The sequence below is a fragment of the Lissotriton vulgaris genome, chromosome 8 (genome assembly GCF_964263255.1).
Source record: "Lissotriton vulgaris chromosome 8, aLisVul1.2, whole genome shotgun sequence".
Taxonomy (NCBI): Eukaryota; Metazoa; Chordata; class Amphibia; order Caudata; family Salamandridae; genus Lissotriton; species Lissotriton vulgaris.
Window position 1 is genome coordinate 155,093,832 of NC_141696.1, and position 17,214 is coordinate 155,111,045.

The 17,214-nt window shown below is 43.3% G+C and overlaps 23 non-coding genes across 23 annotated transcripts; all 23 read right to left on the reverse strand.

The window, feature by feature from the left end:
- Positions 1 to 280: 280 nt before the first annotated feature.
- On the reverse strand, positions 281 to 363 carry TRNAL-AAG (transfer RNA leucine (anticodon AAG)). Its single transcript has one exon. It is a non-coding gene; the product is annotated as a tRNA-Leu (tRNA).
- Positions 364 to 1,269: 906 nt separating this feature from the next.
- TRNAL-UAG (transfer RNA leucine (anticodon UAG)) lies at positions 1,270 to 1,352 on the reverse strand. The gene has a single exon. It is a non-coding gene; the product is annotated as a tRNA-Leu (tRNA).
- A 1,024-nt stretch (positions 1,353 to 2,376) lies between these two features.
- Positions 2,377 to 2,459, reverse strand: TRNAL-AAG (transfer RNA leucine (anticodon AAG)). Its single transcript has one exon. It is a non-coding gene; the product is annotated as a tRNA-Leu (tRNA).
- A 191-nt stretch (positions 2,460 to 2,650) lies between these two features.
- Positions 2,651 to 2,733, reverse strand: TRNAL-CAG (transfer RNA leucine (anticodon CAG)). Its single transcript has one exon. It is a non-coding gene; the product is annotated as a tRNA-Leu (tRNA).
- A 632-nt stretch (positions 2,734 to 3,365) lies between these two features.
- On the reverse strand, positions 3,366 to 3,448 carry TRNAL-UAG (transfer RNA leucine (anticodon UAG)). Its single transcript has one exon. It is a non-coding gene; the product is annotated as a tRNA-Leu (tRNA).
- Positions 3,449 to 4,472: 1,024 nt separating this feature from the next.
- On the reverse strand, positions 4,473 to 4,555 carry TRNAL-AAG (transfer RNA leucine (anticodon AAG)). The gene has a single exon. It is a non-coding gene; the product is annotated as a tRNA-Leu (tRNA).
- Positions 4,556 to 4,746: 191 nt separating this feature from the next.
- TRNAL-CAG (transfer RNA leucine (anticodon CAG)) lies at positions 4,747 to 4,829 on the reverse strand. Its single transcript has one exon. It is a non-coding gene; the product is annotated as a tRNA-Leu (tRNA).
- Positions 4,830 to 5,461: 632 nt separating this feature from the next.
- TRNAL-UAG (transfer RNA leucine (anticodon UAG)) lies at positions 5,462 to 5,544 on the reverse strand. Its single transcript has one exon. It is a non-coding gene; the product is annotated as a tRNA-Leu (tRNA).
- Positions 5,545 to 6,568: 1,024 nt separating this feature from the next.
- TRNAL-AAG (transfer RNA leucine (anticodon AAG)) lies at positions 6,569 to 6,651 on the reverse strand. The gene has a single exon. It is a non-coding gene; the product is annotated as a tRNA-Leu (tRNA).
- A 191-nt stretch (positions 6,652 to 6,842) lies between these two features.
- Positions 6,843 to 6,925, reverse strand: TRNAL-CAG (transfer RNA leucine (anticodon CAG)). The gene has a single exon. It is a non-coding gene; the product is annotated as a tRNA-Leu (tRNA).
- Positions 6,926 to 7,557: 632 nt separating this feature from the next.
- TRNAL-UAG (transfer RNA leucine (anticodon UAG)) lies at positions 7,558 to 7,640 on the reverse strand. The gene has a single exon. It is a non-coding gene; the product is annotated as a tRNA-Leu (tRNA).
- Positions 7,641 to 8,663: 1,023 nt separating this feature from the next.
- TRNAL-AAG (transfer RNA leucine (anticodon AAG)) lies at positions 8,664 to 8,746 on the reverse strand. The gene has a single exon. It is a non-coding gene; the product is annotated as a tRNA-Leu (tRNA).
- A 191-nt stretch (positions 8,747 to 8,937) lies between these two features.
- On the reverse strand, positions 8,938 to 9,020 carry TRNAL-CAG (transfer RNA leucine (anticodon CAG)). Its single transcript has one exon. It is a non-coding gene; the product is annotated as a tRNA-Leu (tRNA).
- Positions 9,021 to 10,759: 1,739 nt separating this feature from the next.
- TRNAL-AAG (transfer RNA leucine (anticodon AAG)) lies at positions 10,760 to 10,842 on the reverse strand. Its single transcript has one exon. It is a non-coding gene; the product is annotated as a tRNA-Leu (tRNA).
- A 192-nt stretch (positions 10,843 to 11,034) lies between these two features.
- Positions 11,035 to 11,117, reverse strand: TRNAL-CAG (transfer RNA leucine (anticodon CAG)). Its single transcript has one exon. It is a non-coding gene; the product is annotated as a tRNA-Leu (tRNA).
- Positions 11,118 to 11,749: 632 nt separating this feature from the next.
- On the reverse strand, positions 11,750 to 11,832 carry TRNAL-UAG (transfer RNA leucine (anticodon UAG)). Its single transcript has one exon. It is a non-coding gene; the product is annotated as a tRNA-Leu (tRNA).
- A 1,024-nt stretch (positions 11,833 to 12,856) lies between these two features.
- On the reverse strand, positions 12,857 to 12,939 carry TRNAL-AAG (transfer RNA leucine (anticodon AAG)). The gene has a single exon. It is a non-coding gene; the product is annotated as a tRNA-Leu (tRNA).
- Positions 12,940 to 13,130: 191 nt separating this feature from the next.
- On the reverse strand, positions 13,131 to 13,213 carry TRNAL-CAG (transfer RNA leucine (anticodon CAG)). Its single transcript has one exon. It is a non-coding gene; the product is annotated as a tRNA-Leu (tRNA).
- Positions 13,214 to 13,845: 632 nt separating this feature from the next.
- TRNAL-UAG (transfer RNA leucine (anticodon UAG)) lies at positions 13,846 to 13,928 on the reverse strand. The gene has a single exon. It is a non-coding gene; the product is annotated as a tRNA-Leu (tRNA).
- A 1,024-nt stretch (positions 13,929 to 14,952) lies between these two features.
- TRNAL-AAG (transfer RNA leucine (anticodon AAG)) lies at positions 14,953 to 15,035 on the reverse strand. Its single transcript has one exon. It is a non-coding gene; the product is annotated as a tRNA-Leu (tRNA).
- A 191-nt stretch (positions 15,036 to 15,226) lies between these two features.
- On the reverse strand, positions 15,227 to 15,309 carry TRNAL-CAG (transfer RNA leucine (anticodon CAG)). Its single transcript has one exon. It is a non-coding gene; the product is annotated as a tRNA-Leu (tRNA).
- A 632-nt stretch (positions 15,310 to 15,941) lies between these two features.
- Positions 15,942 to 16,024, reverse strand: TRNAL-UAG (transfer RNA leucine (anticodon UAG)). The gene has a single exon. It is a non-coding gene; the product is annotated as a tRNA-Leu (tRNA).
- Positions 16,025 to 17,048: 1,024 nt separating this feature from the next.
- On the reverse strand, positions 17,049 to 17,131 carry TRNAL-AAG (transfer RNA leucine (anticodon AAG)). The gene has a single exon. It is a non-coding gene; the product is annotated as a tRNA-Leu (tRNA).
- Positions 17,132 to 17,214: the final 83 nt, after the last annotated feature.

Consider the following 17,214-nt stretch of genomic DNA (forward strand, 5'->3'; position numbering starts at 1 on the left):
TGAGGTTAAATAAAATTAACAATCTACTTATTGGAAACCAAAAATATCACAAGACTGAACGTAACCCATTTCATTAATAAAAGGGACTTTTTAAGCACCCCCCAAAAAACACATAAAACACCACGAGTGCTAGAAGAATATTATACAAGCTTGAAGACAGAATTGGGCAAATTAATTTGCAGTTGAAACTGAAGTTTGTTACTTATTCAGATATTATATGCACTGCCAATTTTTAGCTGAGATTCTAAAAGAACTCAGAGACAAAATGGACTTAAAGTTTTGTCAGAAGAGGGATTCGAACCCACGCCTCCAGGAGAGACTGCGGCCTTAACGCAGCGCCTTAGACCACTCGGCCATCCTGACCACATTTGCTTGATCATCTACAGAGAGGAAAAGATATTGTGAACCAAAAAAAGCACACATCTTAGGTCATGAGTGGCTAGAGCAAGAAAAAAACTCACTGCACTTTTCCAAGTAGACAACCATATAAGCCCATGTGAGGGAAATGATCAGATTTTTTCTCTCTCAAGAAAAAAGTAGAGTAAACACACAATTGTCAGAAGTGGGATTTGAACCCACGCCTCCAGAAGAGACTGCGACCTGCACGCAGCGCCTTAGACCACTCGGCCATCCTGACTTGCATTTGTAGAACCTTCCACAGGCCAGACAGCCATGCAAGTGGGGTACCGAAAAGGCATGCCCTCAATTTATTTATCCTATTATAAGTACTTCCAACAGATCTTTGAACAATCCATAGAGAGCAGTACCTATGAAGAACTCTTTAGACCTTTAAGGCGTACAAAGAGAAAGTACTATTAACCAGCCACTTGAACGGCCCAAAGCTGCTTTAAAATTGAGTCAACAGCCACCTCTTGGCTAGCTAAAGCAAATTCAACAAGGAATTTCAATGTCAAAACATAGGGTGGAATACGCAAATCTAAGCAGCCCCTGATCACAGCCCTGAGGAAATTGCCGTAAGTGTGCTGGAGTCCAACTGTCTACCAGATGCTAGGCATTCTTCCATATTTGCATGGCCTGTCTGGCCAGGGCATACAAGAGCATGACTCTTCCAGATGAGCTCTTACATGGGTCCTATGCTCATATAGTAAGGACTGCACTTTGTCAGCAAGACTTTATACAACCGAAATATATGAGAAACCCCAGCTCTCTTGACTAGATGAGGACGGAATCACATCCTAGGTGAAGACCAACAGATGCAACTTCCATCAGATGTTAAACTGAAAAAGGAGATTACATCTCCAAAAGTCATGTCAGAAGTGGGATTCGAACCCACGCCTCCAGAGGAGACTGCAGCCTAAACACAGCGCCTTAGACCACTTGGCCATCCTGACAGTGCAGAGTCTTAAGAAATGTATAAAAGTCACTCAGAAATTTCTGCCTCCATGCAAGCCTGAAATAATTTAAACCTTCAAACACAAGGTGCAACTTTATGCACAGGACAATAAACACAGAAGATCACATGTGAAAGCATTTCATTTCACAGGTGTACAATTTTTATGCTTTTAGAATACCTCATACCTCTCACCAGCTATTTAGGGTCCTGTATCCTACTCACAAAATTACCTTGCCTGCGACCTCTCTCTCTACACAAACAACTACTGCACAGGAAGTAGGAAGGCAGAAGGTGGGGCATATTATGCAAATGTATGCTGTCATCGTGCCTTGCAGATTCATGCAGGATTTCTAGATCCTTGCTGGATACAAGAGAGCAGACCTTGTTTCAGATCAACTGTCCCTAGCAGGGAACGTCTGAGCACATGCAGTCTTTTGCTCTCTAGCCCCTGGCCTGGGACTTACCCTCACTGGCTGAGGCGTGAATTTCTGCATACCAACGTTGCATAGATGGTACGTTTGTGGTCAGTTTGGGATGGGTGGGAGGTCAAAAGCAGGGAAAAGTATGTCGCCTTCACTTCTAGTCTCCTCTTCTAGGCCTACCTGCCGTTCACTCACTCTGTCTTTGTTTCATTCTCTCCTTCCTCAACACCCCTTCTCACTCACTCGCTCTATCACTTGTGCTCTTTCCCCTTGCTCTGCATTTCATAGTGGAAACATCTCTTGAATGGAGCATTAGAAAATGAGGTTACATAAAATTAACAATCTACTTATTGGAAACCAAAAATATCACAAGACTGAATGTAACCCATTTCATTAATAAAAGGGACTTTTTAAGCACCCCCCAAAAAACAAATAAAACACCACGAGTGCTAGAAGAATATTATACGAGCTTGAAGACAGAATTGGGCAAATTAATTTGCAGTTGAAACTGAAGTTTGTTACTTATTCAGATATTATATGCACTGCCAATTTTTAGCTGAGATTCTAAAAGAACTCAGAGACAAAATGGACTTAAAGTTTTGTCAGAAGTGGGATTCGAACCCACGCCTCCAGGAGAGACTGCGGCCTTAACACAGCGCCTTAGACCACTCGGCCATCCTGACCACATTTGCTTGATCATCTACAGAGAGGGAAAGATATTGTGAACCAAAAAAAGCACACAACTTAGGTCATGAGTGGCTAGAGCAAGAAAAAAACTCACTGCACTTTTCCAAGTAGACAACCATATAAGCCCATGTGAGGGAAATGATCTGATTTTTTCTCTCCCAAGAAAAAAGTAGAGTAAACACACAATTGTCAGAAGTGGGATTTGAACCCACGCCTCCAGAAGAGACTGCGACCTGAACGCAGCGCCTTAGACCACTCGGCCATCCTGACTTGCATTTGTGGAACCTTCCACAGGCCAGACAGCCATGCAAGTGGGGTACCGAAAAGGCATGCCCTCAATTTATTTATCCTATTATAAGTACTTCCAACAGATCTTTGAACAATCCATAGAGAGCAGTACCTATGAAGAACTCTTTAGACCTTTAAGGCGTACAAAGAGAAAGTGCTATTAACCAGCCACTTGAAAGGCCCAAAGCTGCTTTGAAATTGAGTCAACAGCCACCTCTTGGCTAGCTAAAGCAAATTCAACAAGGAATTTCAATGTCACAACATAGGGTGGAATACGCAAATCTAAGCAGCCCCTGATCACAGCCCTGAGGAAATTGCCGTAAGTGTGCTGGAGTCCAACTGTCTACCAGATGCTAGGCATTCTTCCATATTTGCATGGCCTGTCTGGCCAGGGCATACAAGAGCATGACTCTTCCAGATGAGCTCTTACATGGGTCCTATGCTCATATAGTAAGGACTGCACTTTGTCAGCAAGACTTTATACAACCGAAATATATGAGAAACCCCAGCTCTCTTGACTAGATGAGGACGGAATCACATCCCAGGTGAAGACCAACAGATGCAACTTCCATCAGATGTTAAACTGAAAAAGGAGATTACATCTCCAAAAGTCATGTCAGAAGTGGGATTCGAACCCACGCCTCCAGAGGAGACTGCAGCCTAAACACAGCGCCTTAGACCACTTGGCCATCCTGACAGTGCAGAGTCTTAAGAAATGTATAAAAGTCACTCAGAAATTTCTGCCTTCATGCAAGCCTGAAATAATTTAAACCTTCAAACACAAGGTGCAACTTTATGCACAGGACAATAAACACAGAAGATCACATGTGAAAGCATTTCATTTCACAGGTGTACAATTTTTATGCTTTTAGAATACCTCATACCTCTCACCAGCTATTTAGGGTCCTGTATCCTACTCACAAAATTACCTTGCCTGCGACCTCTCTCTCTACACAAACAACTACTGCACAGGAAGTAGGAAGGCAGAAGGTGGGGCATATTATGCAAATGTATGCTGTCATTGTGCCTTGCAGATTCATGCAGGATTTCTAGATCCTTGCTGGATACAAGAGAGCAGACCTTGTTTCAGATCAACTGTCCCTAGCAGGGAACGTCTGAGCACATGCAGTCTTTTGCTCTCTAGCCCCTGGCCTGGGACTTACCCTCACTGGCTGAGGCGTGAATTTCTGCATACCAACGTTGCATAGATGGTACGTTTGTGGTCAGTTTGGGATGGGTGGGAGGTCAAAAGCAGGGAAAAGTATGTCGCCTTCACTTCTAGTCTCCTCTTCTAGGCCTACCTGCCGTTCACTCACTCTGTCTTTGTTTCATTCTCTCCTTCCTCAACACCCCTTCTCACTCACTCGCTCTATCACTTGTGCTCTTTCCCCTTGCTCTGCATTTCATAGTGGAAACATCTCTTGAATGGAGCATTAGAAAATGAGGTTACATAAAATTAACAATCTACTTATTGGAAACCAAAAATATCACAAGACTGAATGTAACCCATTTCATTAATAAAAGGGACTTTTTAAGCACCCCCCAAAAAACACATAAAACACCACGAGTGCTAGAAGAATATTATACGAGCTTGAAGACAGAATTGGGCAAATTAATTTGCAGTTGAAACTGAAGTTTGTTACTTATTCAGATATTATATGCACTGCCAATTTTTAGCTGAGATTCTAAAAGAACTCAGAGACAAAATGGACTTAAAGTTTTGTCAGAAGTGGGATTCGAACCCACGCCTCAAGGAGAGACTGCGGCCTTAACGCAGCGCCTTAGACCACTCGGCCATCCTGACCACATTTGCTTGATCATCTACAGAGAGGGAAAGATATTGTGAACCAAAAAAAGCACACAACTTAGGTCATGAGTGGCTAGAGCAAGAAAAAAACTCACTGCACTTTTCCAAGTAGACAACCATATAAGCCCATGTGAGGGAAATGATCTGATTTTTTCTCTCCCAAGAAAAAAGTAGAGTAAACACACAATTGTCAGAAGTGGGATTTGAACCCACGCCTCCAGAAGAGACTGCGACCTGAACGCAGCGCCTTAGACCACTCGGCCATCCTGACTTGCATTTGTGGAACCTTCCACAGGCCAGACAGCCATGCAAGTGGGGTACCGAAAAGGCATGCCCTCAATTTATTTATCCTATTATAAGTACTTCCAACAGATCTTTGAACAATCCATAGAGAGCAGTACCTATGAAGAACTCTTTAGACCTTTAAGGCGTACAAAGAGAAAGTGCTATTAACCAGCCACTTGAAAGGCCCAAAGCTGCTTTGAAATTGAGTCAACAGCCACCTCTTGGCTAGCTAAAGCAAATTCAACAAGGAATTTCAATGTCACAACATAGGGTGGAATACGCAAATCTAAGCAGCCCCTGATCACAGCCCTGAGGAAATTGCCGTAAGTGTGCTGGAGTCCAACTGTCTACCAGATGCTAGGCATTCTTCCATATTTGCATGGCCTGTCTGGCCAGGGCATACAAGAGCATGACTCTTCCAGATGAGCTCTTACATGGGTCCTATGCTCATATAGTAAGGACTGCACTTTGTCAGCAAGACTTTATACAACCGAAATATATGAGAAACCCCAGCTCTCTTGACTAGATGAGGACGAAATCACATCCCAGGTGAAGACCAACAGATGCAACTTCCATCAGATGTTAACCTGAAAAAGGAGATTACATCTCCAAAAGTCATGTCAGAAGTGGGATTCGAACCCACACCTCCAGAGGAGACTGCAGCCTAAACACAGCGCCTTAGACCACTCGGCCATCCTGACAGTGCAGAGTCTTAAGAAATGTATAAAAGTCACTCAGAAATTTCTGCCTTCATGCAAGCCTGAAATAATTTAAACCTTCAAACACAAGGTGCAACTTTATGCACAGGACAATAAACACAGAAGATCACATGTGAAAGCATTTCATTTCACAGGTGTACAATTTTTATGCTTTTAGAATACCTCATACCTCTCACCAGCTATTTAGGGTCCTGTATCCTACTCACAAAATTACCTTGCCTGCGACCTCTCTCTCTACACAAACAACTACTGCACAGGAAGTAGGAAGGCAGAAGGTGGGGCATATTATGCAAATGTATGCTGTCATTGTGCCTTGCAGATTCATGAGGGATTTCTAGATCCTTGCTGGATACAAGAGAGCAGACCTTGTTTCAGATCAACTGTCCCTAGCAGGGAACGTCTGAGCACATGCAGTCTTTTGCTCTCTAGCCCCTGGCCTGGGACTTACCCTCACTGGCTGAGGCGTGAATTTCTGCATACCAACGTTGCATAGATGGTACGTTTGTGGTCGGTTTGGGATGGGTGGGAGGTCAAAAGCAGGGAAAAGTATGTCGCCTTCACTTCTAGTCTCCTCTTCTAGGCCTACCTGCCGTTCACTCACTCTGTCTTTGTTTCATTCTCTCCTTCCTCAACACCCCTTCTCACTCACTCGCTCTATCACTTGTGCTCTTTCCCCTTGCTCTGCATTTCATAGTGGAAACATCTCTTGAATGGAGCATTAGAAAATGAGGTTAAATAAAATTAACAATCTACTTATTGGAAACCAAAAATATCACAAGACTGAACGTAACCCATTTCATTAATAAAAGGGACTTTTTAAGCACCCCCCAAAAAACACATAAAACACCACTAGTGCTAGAAGAATATTATACGAGCTTGAAGACAGAATTGGGCAAATTAATTTGCAGTTGAAACTGAAGTTTGTTACTTATTCAGATATTATATGCACTGCCAATTTTTAGCTGAGATTCTAAAAGAACTCAGAGACAAAATGGACTTAAAGTTTTGTCAGAAGTGGGATTCGAACCCACGCCTCCAGGAGAGACTGCGGCCTTAACGCAGCGCCTTAGACTACTCGGCCATCCTGACCACATTTGCTTGATCATCTACAGAGAGGAAAAGATATTGTGAACCAAAAAAAACACACAACTTAGGTCATGAGTGGCTAGAGCAAGAAAAAAACTCACTGCACTTTTCCAAGTAGACAACCATATAAGCCCATGTGAGGGAAATGATCTGATTTTTTCTCTCCCAAGAAAAAAGTAGAGTAAACACACAATTGTCAGAAGTGGGATTTGAACCCACGCCTCCAGAAGAGACTGCGACCTGAACGCAGCGCCTTAGACCACTCGGCCATCCTGACTTGCATTTGTGGAACCTTCCACAGGCCAGACAGCCATGCAAGTGGGGTACCGAAAAGGCATGCCCTCAATTTATTTATCCTATTATAAGTACTTCCAACAGATCTTTGAACAATCCATAGAGAGCAGTACCTATGAAGAACTCTTTAGACCTTTAAGGCGTACAAAGAGAAAGTGCTATTAACCAGCCACTTGAAAGGCCCAAAGCTGCTTTGAAATTGAGTCAACAGCCACCTCTTGGCTAGCTAAAGCAAATTCAACAAGGAATTTCAATGTCACAACATAGGGTGGAATACGCAAATCTAAGCAGCCCCTGATCACAGCCCTGAGGAAATTGCCGTAAGTGTGCTGGAGTCCAACTGTCTACCAGATGCTAGGCATTCTTCCATATTTGCATGGCCTGTCTGGCCAGGGCATACAAGAGCATGACTCTTCCAGATGAGCTCTTACATGGGTCCTATGCTCATATAGTAAGGACTGCACTTTGTCAGCAAGACTTTATACAACCGAAATATATGAGAAACCCCAGCTCTCTTGACTAGATGAGGACGGAATCACATCCCAGGTGAAGACCAACAGATGCAACTTCCATCAGATGTTAACCTGAAAAAGGAGATTACATCTCCAAAAGTCATGTCAGAAGTGGGATTCGAACCCACACCTCCAGAGGAGACTGCAGCCTAAACACAGCGCCTTAGACCACTCGGCCATCCTGACAGTGCAGAGTCTTAAGAAATGTATAAAAGTCACTCAGAAATTTCTGCCTCCATGCAAGCCTGAAATAATTTAAACCTTCAAACACAAGGTGCAACTTTATGCACAGGACAATAAACACAGAAGATCACATGTGAAAGCATTTCATTTCACAGGTGTACAATTTTTATGCTTTTAAAATACCTCATACCTCTCACCAGCTATTTAGGGTCCTGTATCCTACTCACAAAATTACCTTGCCTGCGACCTCTCTCTCTACACAAACAACTACTGCACAGGAAGTAGGAAGGCAGAAGGTGGGGCATATTATGCAAATGTATGCTGTCATTGTGCCTTGCAGATTCATGCAGGATTTCTAGATCCTTGCTGGATACAAGAGAGCAGACCTTGTTTCAGATCAACTGTCCCTAGCAGGGAACGTCTGAGCACATGCAGTCTTTTGCTCTCTAGCCCCTGGCCTGGGACTTACCCTCACTGGCTGAGGCGTGAATTTCTGCATACCAACGTTGCATAGATGGTACGTTTGTGGTCAGTTTGGGATGGGTGGGAGGTCAAAAGCAGGGAAAAGTATGTCGCCTTCACTTCTAGTCTCCTCTTCTAGGCCTACCTGCTGTTCACTCACTCTGTCTTTGTTTCATTCTCTCCTTCCTCAACACCCCTTCTTACTCACTCGCTCTATCACTTGTGCTCTTTCCCCTTGCTCTGCATTTCATAGTGGAAACATCTCTTGAATGGAGCATTAGAAAATGAGGTTACATAAAATTAACAATCTACTTATTGGAAACCAAAAATATCACAAGACTGAATGTAACCCATTTCATTAATAAAAGGGACTTTTAAGCACCCCCCAAAAAACACATAAAACACCACGAGTGCTAGAAGAATATTATACGAGCTTGAAGACAGAATTGGGCAAATTAATTTGCAGTTGAAACTGAAGTTTGTTACTTATTCAGATATTATATGCACTGCCAATTTTTAGCTGAGATTCTAAAAGAACTCAGAGACAAAATGGACTTAAAGTTTTGTCAGAAGTGGGAATCGAACCCACGCCTCCAGGAGAGACTGCGGCCTTAACGCAGCGCCTTAGACCACTCGGCCATCCTGACCACATTTGCTTGATCATCTACAGAGAGGGAAAGATATTGTGAACCAAAAAAAGCACACAACTTAGGTCATGAGTGGCTAGAGCAAGAAAAAAACTCACTGCACTTTTCCAAGTAGACAACCATATAAGCCCATGTGAGGGAAATGATCTGATTTTTTCTCTCCCAAGAAAAAAGTAGAGTAAACACACAATTGTCAGAAGTGGGATTTGAACCCACGCCTCCAGAAGAGACTGCGACCTGAACGCAGCGCCTTAGACCACTCGGCCATCCTGACTTGCATTTGTGGATCCTTCCACAGGCCAGACAGCCATGCAAGTGGGGTACCGAAAAGGCATGCCCTCAATTTATTTATCCTATTATAAGTACTTCCAACAGATCTTTGAACAATCCATAGAGAGCAGTACCTATGAAGAACTCTTTAGACCTTTAAGGCGTACAAAGAGAAAGTGCTATTAACCAGCCACTTGAAAGGCCCAAAGCTGCTTTGAAATTGAGTCAACAGCCACCTCTTGGCTAGCTAAAGCAAATTCAACAAGGAATTTCAATGTCACAACATAGGGTGGAATACGCAAATCTAAGCAGCCCCTGATCACAGCCCTGAGGAAATTGCCGTAAGTGTGCTGGAGTCCAACTGTCTACCAGATGCTAGGCATTCTTCCATATTTGCATGGCCTGTCTGGCCAGGGCATACAAGAGCATGACTCTTCCAGATGAGCTCTTACATGGGTCCTATGCTCATATAGTAAGGACTGCACTTTGTCAGCAAGACTTTATACAACCGAAATATATGAGAAACCCCAGCTCTCTTGACTAGATGAGGACGGAATCACATCCCAGGTGAAGACCAACAGATGCAACTTCCATCAGATGTTAACCTGAAAAAGGAGATTACATCTCCAAAAGTCATGTCAGAAGTGGGATTCGAACACACACCTCCAGAGGAGACTGCGGCCTAAACACAGCGCCTTAGACCACTCGGCCATCCTGACAGTGAAGAGTCTTAAGAAATGTATAAAAGTCACTCAGAAATTTCTGTCTCTATGCAAGCCTGAAATAATTTAAACCTTCAAACACAAGGTGCAACTTTATGCACAGGACAATAAACACAGAAGATCACATGTGAAAGCATTTCATTTCACAGGTGTACAATTTTTATGCTTTTAGAATACCTCATACCTCTCACCAGCTATTTAGGGTCCTGTATCCTACTCACAAAATTACCTTGCCTGCGACCTCTCTCTCTACACAAACAACTACTGCACAGGAAGTAGGAAGGCAGAAGGTGGGGCATATTATGCAAATGTATGCTGTCATTGTGCCTTGCAGATTCATGCAGGATTTCTAGATCCTTGCTGGATACAAGAGAGCAGACCTTGTTTCAGATCAACTGTCCCTAGCAGGGAACGTCTGAGCACATGCAGTCTTTTGCTCTCTAGCCCCTGGCCTGGGACTTACCCTCACTGGCTGAGGCGTGAATTTCTGCATACCAACGTTGCATAGATGGTACGTTTGTGGTCGGTTTGGGATGGGTGGGAGGTCAAAAGCAGGGAAAAGTATGTCGCCTTCACTTCTAGTCTCCTCTTCTAGGCCTACCTGCCGTTCACTCACTCTGTCTTTGTTTCATTCTCTCCTTCCTCAACACCCCTTCTCACTCACTCGCTCTATCACTTGTGCTCTTTCCCCTTGCTCTGCATTTCATAGTGGAAACATCTCTTGAATGGAGCATTAGAAAATGAGGGTACATAAAATTAACAATCTACTTATTGGAAACCAAAAATATCACAAGACTGAATGTAACCCATTTCATTAATAAAAGGGACTTTTTAAGCACCCCCCAAAAAACACATAAAACACCACGAGTGCTAGAAGAATATTATACGAGCTTGAAGACAGAATTGGGCAAATTAATTTGCAGTTGAAACTGAAGTTTGTTACTTATTCAGATATTATATGAACTGCCAATTTTTAGCTGAGATTCTAAAAGAACTCAGAGACAAAATGGACTTAAAGTTTTGTCAGAAGTGGGATTCGAACCCACGCCTCCAGGAGAGACTGCGGCCTTAACGCAGCGCCTTAGACCACTCGGCCATCCTGACCACATGTTGCTTGATCATCTACAGAGAGGGAAAGATATTGTGAACCAAAAAAAGCACACATCTTAGGTCATGAGTGGCTAGAGCAAGAAAAAAACTCGCTGCACTTTTCCAAGTAGACAACCATATAAGCCCATGTGAGGGAAATGATCAGATTTTTTCTCTCTCAAGAAAAAAGTAGAGTAAACACACAATTGTCAGAAGTGGGATTTGAACCCACGCCTCCAGAAGAGACTGCGACCTGAACGCAGCGCCTTAGACCACTCAGCCATCCTGACTTGCATTTATGGAACCTTCCACAGGCCAGACAGCCATGCAAGTGGGGTACCGAAAAGGCATGCCCTCAATTTATTTATCCTATTATAAGTACTTCCAACAGATCTTTGAACAATCCATAGAGAGCAGTACCTATGAAGAACTCTTTAGACCTTTAAGGCGTACAAAGAGAAAGTGCTATTAACCAGCCACTTGAAAGGCCCAAAGCTGCTTTGAAATTGAGTCAACAGCCACCTCTTGGCTAGCTAAAGCAAATTCAACAAGGAATTTCAATGTCACAACATAGGGTGGAATACTCAAATCTAAGCAGCCCCTGATCACAGCCCTGAGGAAATTGCCGTAAGTGTGCTGGAGTCCAACTGTCTACCAGATGCTAGGCATTCTTCCATATTTGCATGGCCTGTCTGGCCAGGGCATACAAGAGCATGACTCTTCCAGATGAGCTCTTACATGGGTCCTATGCTCATATAGTAAGGACTGCACTTTGTCAGCAAGACTTTATACAACCGAAATATATGAGAAACCCCAGCGCTCTTGACTAGATGAGGACGGAATCACATCCCAGGTGAAGACCAACAGATGCAACTTCCATCAGATGTTAACCTGAAAAAGGAGATTACATCTCCAAAAGTCATGTCAGAAGTGGGATTCGAACCCACACCTCCAGAGGAGACTGCGGCCTAAACACAGCGCCTTAGACCACTCGGCCATCCTGACAGTGCAGAGTCTTAAGAAATGTATAAAAGTCACTCAGAAATTTCTGCCTTCATGCAAGCCTGAAATAATTTAAACCTTCAAACACAAGGTGCAACTTTATGCACAGGACAATAAACACAGAAGATCACATGTGAAAGCATTTCATTTCACAGGTGTACAATTTTTATGCTTTTAGAATACCTCATACCTCTCACCAGCTATTTAGGGTCCTGTATCCTACTCACAAAATTACCTTGCCTGCGACCTCTCTCTCTACACAAACAACTACTGCACATGAAGTAGGAAGGCAGAAGGTGGGGCATATTATGCAAATGTATGCTGTCATTGTGCCTTGCAGATTCATGCAGGATTTCTAGATCCTTGCTGGATACAAGAGAGCAGACCTTGTTTCAGATCAACTGTCCCTAGCAGGGAACGTCTGAGCACATGCAGTCTTTTGCTCTCTAGCCCCTGGCCTGGGACTTACCCTCACTGGCTGAGGCGTGAATTTCTGCATACCAACGTTGCATAGATGGTACGTTTGTGGTCGGTTTGGGATGGGTGGGAGGTCAAAAGCAGGGAAAAGTATGTCGCCTTCACTTCTAGTCTCCTCTTCTAGGCCTACCTGCCGTTCACTCACTCTGTCTTTTTTTCATTCTCTCCTTCCTCAACACCCCTTCTCACTCACTCGCTCTATCACTTGTGCTCTTTCCCCTTGCTCTGCATTTCATAGTGGAAACATCTCTTGAATGGAGCATTAGAAAATGAGGTTAAATAAAATTAACAATCTACTTATTGGAAACCAAAAATATCACAAGACTGAACGTAACCCATTTCATTAATAAAAGGGACTTTTTAAGCACCCCCCAAAAAACACATAAAACACCACGAGTGCTAGAAGAATATTATACGAGCTTGAAGACAGAATTGGGCAAATTAATTTGCAGTTGAAACTGAAGTTTGTTACTTATTCAGATATTATATGCACTGCCAATTTTTAGCTGAGATTCTAAAAGAACTCAGAGACAAAATGGACTTAAAGTTTTGTCAGAAGAGGGATTCGAACCCACGCCTCCAGGAGAGACTGCGGCCTTAACGCAGCGCCTTAGACCACTCGGCCATCCTGACCACATTTGCTTGATCATCTACAGAGAGGGAAAGATATTGTGAACCAAAAAAAGCACACATCTTAGGTCATGAGTGGCTAGAGCAAGAAAAAAACTCACTGCACTTTTCCAAGTAGACAACCATATAAGCCCATGTGAGGGAAATGATCAGATTTTTTCTCTCTCAAGAAAAAAGTAGAGTAAACACACAATTGTCAGAAGTGGGATTTGAACCCACGCCTCCAGAAGAGACTGCGACCTGAACGCAGCGCCTTAGACCACTCGGCCATCCTGACTTGCATTTGTGGAACCTTCCACAGGCCAGACAGCCATGCAAGTGGGGTACCGAAAAGGCATGCCCTCAATTTATTTATCCTATTATAAGTACTTCCAACAGATCTTTGAACAATCCATAGAGAGCAGTACCTATGAAGAACTCTTTAGACCTTTAAGGCGTACAAAGAGAAAGTACTATTAACCAGCCACTTGAACGGCCCAAAGCTGCTTTAAAATTGAGTCAACAGCCACCTCTTGGCTAGCTAAAGCAAATTCAACAAGGAATTTCAATGTCACAACATAGGGTGGAATACGCAAATCTAAGCAGCCCCTGATCACAGCCCTGAGGAAATTGCCGTAAGTGTGCTGGAGTCCAACTGTCTACCAGATGCTAGGCATTCTTCCATATTTGCATGGCCTGTCTGGCCAGGGCATACAAGAGCATGACTCTTCCAGATGAGCTCTTACATGGGTCCTATGCTCATATAGTAAGGACTGCACTTTGTCAGCAAGACTTTATACAACCGAAATATATGAGAAACCCCAGCTCTCTTGACTAGATGAGGACGGAATCACATCCTAGGTGAAGACCAACAGATGCAACTTCCATCAGATGTTAAACTGAAAAAGGAGATTACATCTCCAAAAGTCATGTCAGAAGTGGGATTCGAACCCACGCCTCCAGAGGAGACTGCAGCCTAAACACAGCGCCTTAGACCACTTGGCCATCCTGACAGTGCAGAGTCTTAAGAAATGTATAAAAGTCACTCAGAAATTTCTGCCTCCATGCAAGCCTGAAATAATTTAAACCTTCAAACACAAGGTGCAACTTTATGCACAGGACAATAAACACAGAAGATCACATGTGAAAGCATTTCATTTCACAGGTGTACAATTTTTATGCTTTTAGAATACCTCATACCTCTCACCAGCTATTTAGGGTCCTGTATCCTACTCACAAAATTACCTTGCCTGCGACCTCTCTCTCTACACAAACAACTACTGCACAGGAAGTAGGAAGGCAGAAGGTGGGGCATATTATGCAAATGTATGCTGTCATTGTGCCTTGCAGATTCATGCAGGATTTCTAGATCCTTGCTGGATACAAGAGAGCAGACCTTGTTTCAGATCAACTGTCCCTAGCAGGGAACGTCTGAGCACATGCAGTCTTTTGCTCTCTAGCCCCTGGCCTGGGACTTACCCTCACTGGCTGAGGCGTGAATTTCTGCATACCAACGTTGCATAGATGGTACGTTTGTGGTCAGTTTGGGATGGGTGGGAGGTCAAAAGCAGGGAAAAGTATGTCGCCTTCACTTCTAGTCTCCTCTTCTAGGCCTACCTGCCGTTCACTCACTCTGTCTTTGTTTCATTCTCTCCTTCCTCAACACCCCTTCTCACTCACTCGCTCTATCACTTGTGCTCTTTCCCCTTGCTCTGCATTTCATAGTGGAAACATCTCTTGAATGGAGCATTAGAAAATGAGGTTACATAAAATTAACAATCTACTTATTGGAAACCAAAAATATCACAAGACTGAATGTAACCCATTTCATTAATAAAAGGGACTTTTTAAGCACCCCCCAAAAAACACATAAAACACCACGAGTGCTAGAAGAATATTATACGAGCTTGAAGACAGAATTGGGCAAATTAATTTGCAGTTGAAACTGAAGTTTGTTACTTATTCAGATATTATATGCACTGCCAATTTTTAGCTGAGATTCTAAAAGAACTCAGAGACAAAATGGACTTAAAGTTTTGTCAGAAGTGGGATTCGAACCCACGCCTCAAGGAGAGACTGCGGCCTTAACGCAGCGCCTTAGACCACTCGGCCATCCTGACCACATTTGCTTGATCATCTACAGAGAGGGAAAGATATTGTGAACCAAAAAAAGCACACAACTTAGGTCATGAGTGGCTAGAGCAAGAAAAAAACTCACTGCACTTTTCCAAGTAGACAACCATATAAGCCCATGTGAGGGAAATGATCTGATTTTTTCTCTCCCAAGAAAAAAGTAGAGTAAACACACAATTGTCAGAAGTGGGATTTGAACCCACGCCTCCAGAAGAGACTGCGACCTGAACGCAGCGCCTTAGACCACTCGGCCATCCTGACTTGCATTTGTGGAACCTTCCACAGGCCAGACAGCCATGCAAGTGGGGTACCGAAAAGGCATGCCCTCAATTTATTTATCCTATTATAAGTACTTCCAACAGATCTTTGAACAATCCATAGAGAGCAGTACCTATGAAGAACTCTTTAGACCTTTAAGGCGTACAAAGAGAAAGTGCTATTAACCAGCCACTTGAAAGGCCCAAAGCTGCTTTGAAATTGAGTCAACAGCCACCTCTTGGCTAGCTAAAGCAAATTCAACAAGGAATTTCAATGTCACAACATAGGGTGGAATACGCAAATCTAAGCAGCCCCTGATCACAGCCCTGAGGAAATTGCCGTAAGTGTGCTGGAGTCCAACTGTCTACCAGATGCTAGGCATTCTTCCATATTTGCATGGCCTGTCTGGCCAGGGCATACAAGAGCATGACTCTTCCAGATGAGCTCTTACATGGGTCCTATGCTCATATAGTAAGGACTGCACTTTGTCAGCAAGACTTTATACAACCGAAATATATGAGAAACCCCAGCTCTCTTGACTAGATGAGGACGAAATCACATCCCAGGTGAAGACCAACAGATGCAACTTCCATCAGATGTTAACCTGAAAAAGGAGATTACATCTCCAAAAGTCATGTCAGAAGTGGGATTCGAACCCACACCTCCAGAGGAGACTGCAGCCTAAACACAGCGCCTTAGACCACTCGGCCATCCTGACAGTGCAGAGTCTTAAGAAATGTATAAAAGTCACTCAGAAATTTCTGCCTTCATGCAAGCCTGAAATAATTTAAACCTTCAAACACAAGGTGCAACTTTATGCACAGGACAATAAACACAGAAGATCACATGTGAAAGCATTTCATTTCACAGGTGTACAATTTTTATGCTTTTAGAATACCTCATACCTCTCACCAGCTATTTAGGGTCCTGTATCCTACTCACAAAATTACCTTGCCTGCGACCTCTCTCTCTACACAAACAACTACTGCACAGGAAGTAGGAAGGCAGAAGGTGGGGCATATTATGCAAATGTATGCTGTCATTGTGCCTTGCAGATTCATGAGGGATTTCTAGATCCTTGCTGGATACAAGAGAGCAGACCTTGTTTCAGATCAACTGTCCCTAGCAGGGAACGTCTGAGCACATGCAGTCTTTTGCTCTCTAGCCCCTGGCCTGGGACTTACCCTCACTGGCTGAGGCGTGAATTTCTGCATACCAACGTTGCATAGATGGTACGTTTGTGGTCGGTTTGGGATGGGTGGGAGGTCAAAAGCAGGGAAAAGTATGTCGCCTTCACTTCTAGTCTCCTCTTCTAGGCCTACCTGCCGTTCACTCACTCTGTCTTTGTTTCATTCTCTCCTTCCTCAACACCCCTTCTCACTCACTCGCTCTATCACTTGTGCTCTTTCCCCTTGCTCTGCATTTCATAGTGGAAACATCTCTTGAATGGAGCATTAGAAAATGAGGTTAAATAAAATTAACAATCTACTTATTGGAAACCAAAAATATCACAAGACTGAACGTAACCCATTTCATTAATAAAAGGGACTTTTTAAGCACCCCCCAAAAAACACATAAAACACCACGAGTGCTAGAAGAATATTATACGAGCTTGAAGACAGAATTGGGCAAATTAATTTGCAGTTGAAACTGAAGTTTGTTACTTATTCAGATATTATATGCACTGCCAATTTTTAGCTGAGATTCTAAAAGAACTCAGAGACAAAATGGACTTAAAGTTTTGTCAGAAGTGGGATTCGAACCCACGCCTCCAGGAGAGACTGCGGCCTTAACGCAGCGCCTTAGACTACTCGGCCATCCTGACCACATTTGCTTGATCATCTACAGAGAGGAAAAGATATTGTGAACCAAAAAAAACACACAACTTAGGTCATGAGTGGCTAGAGC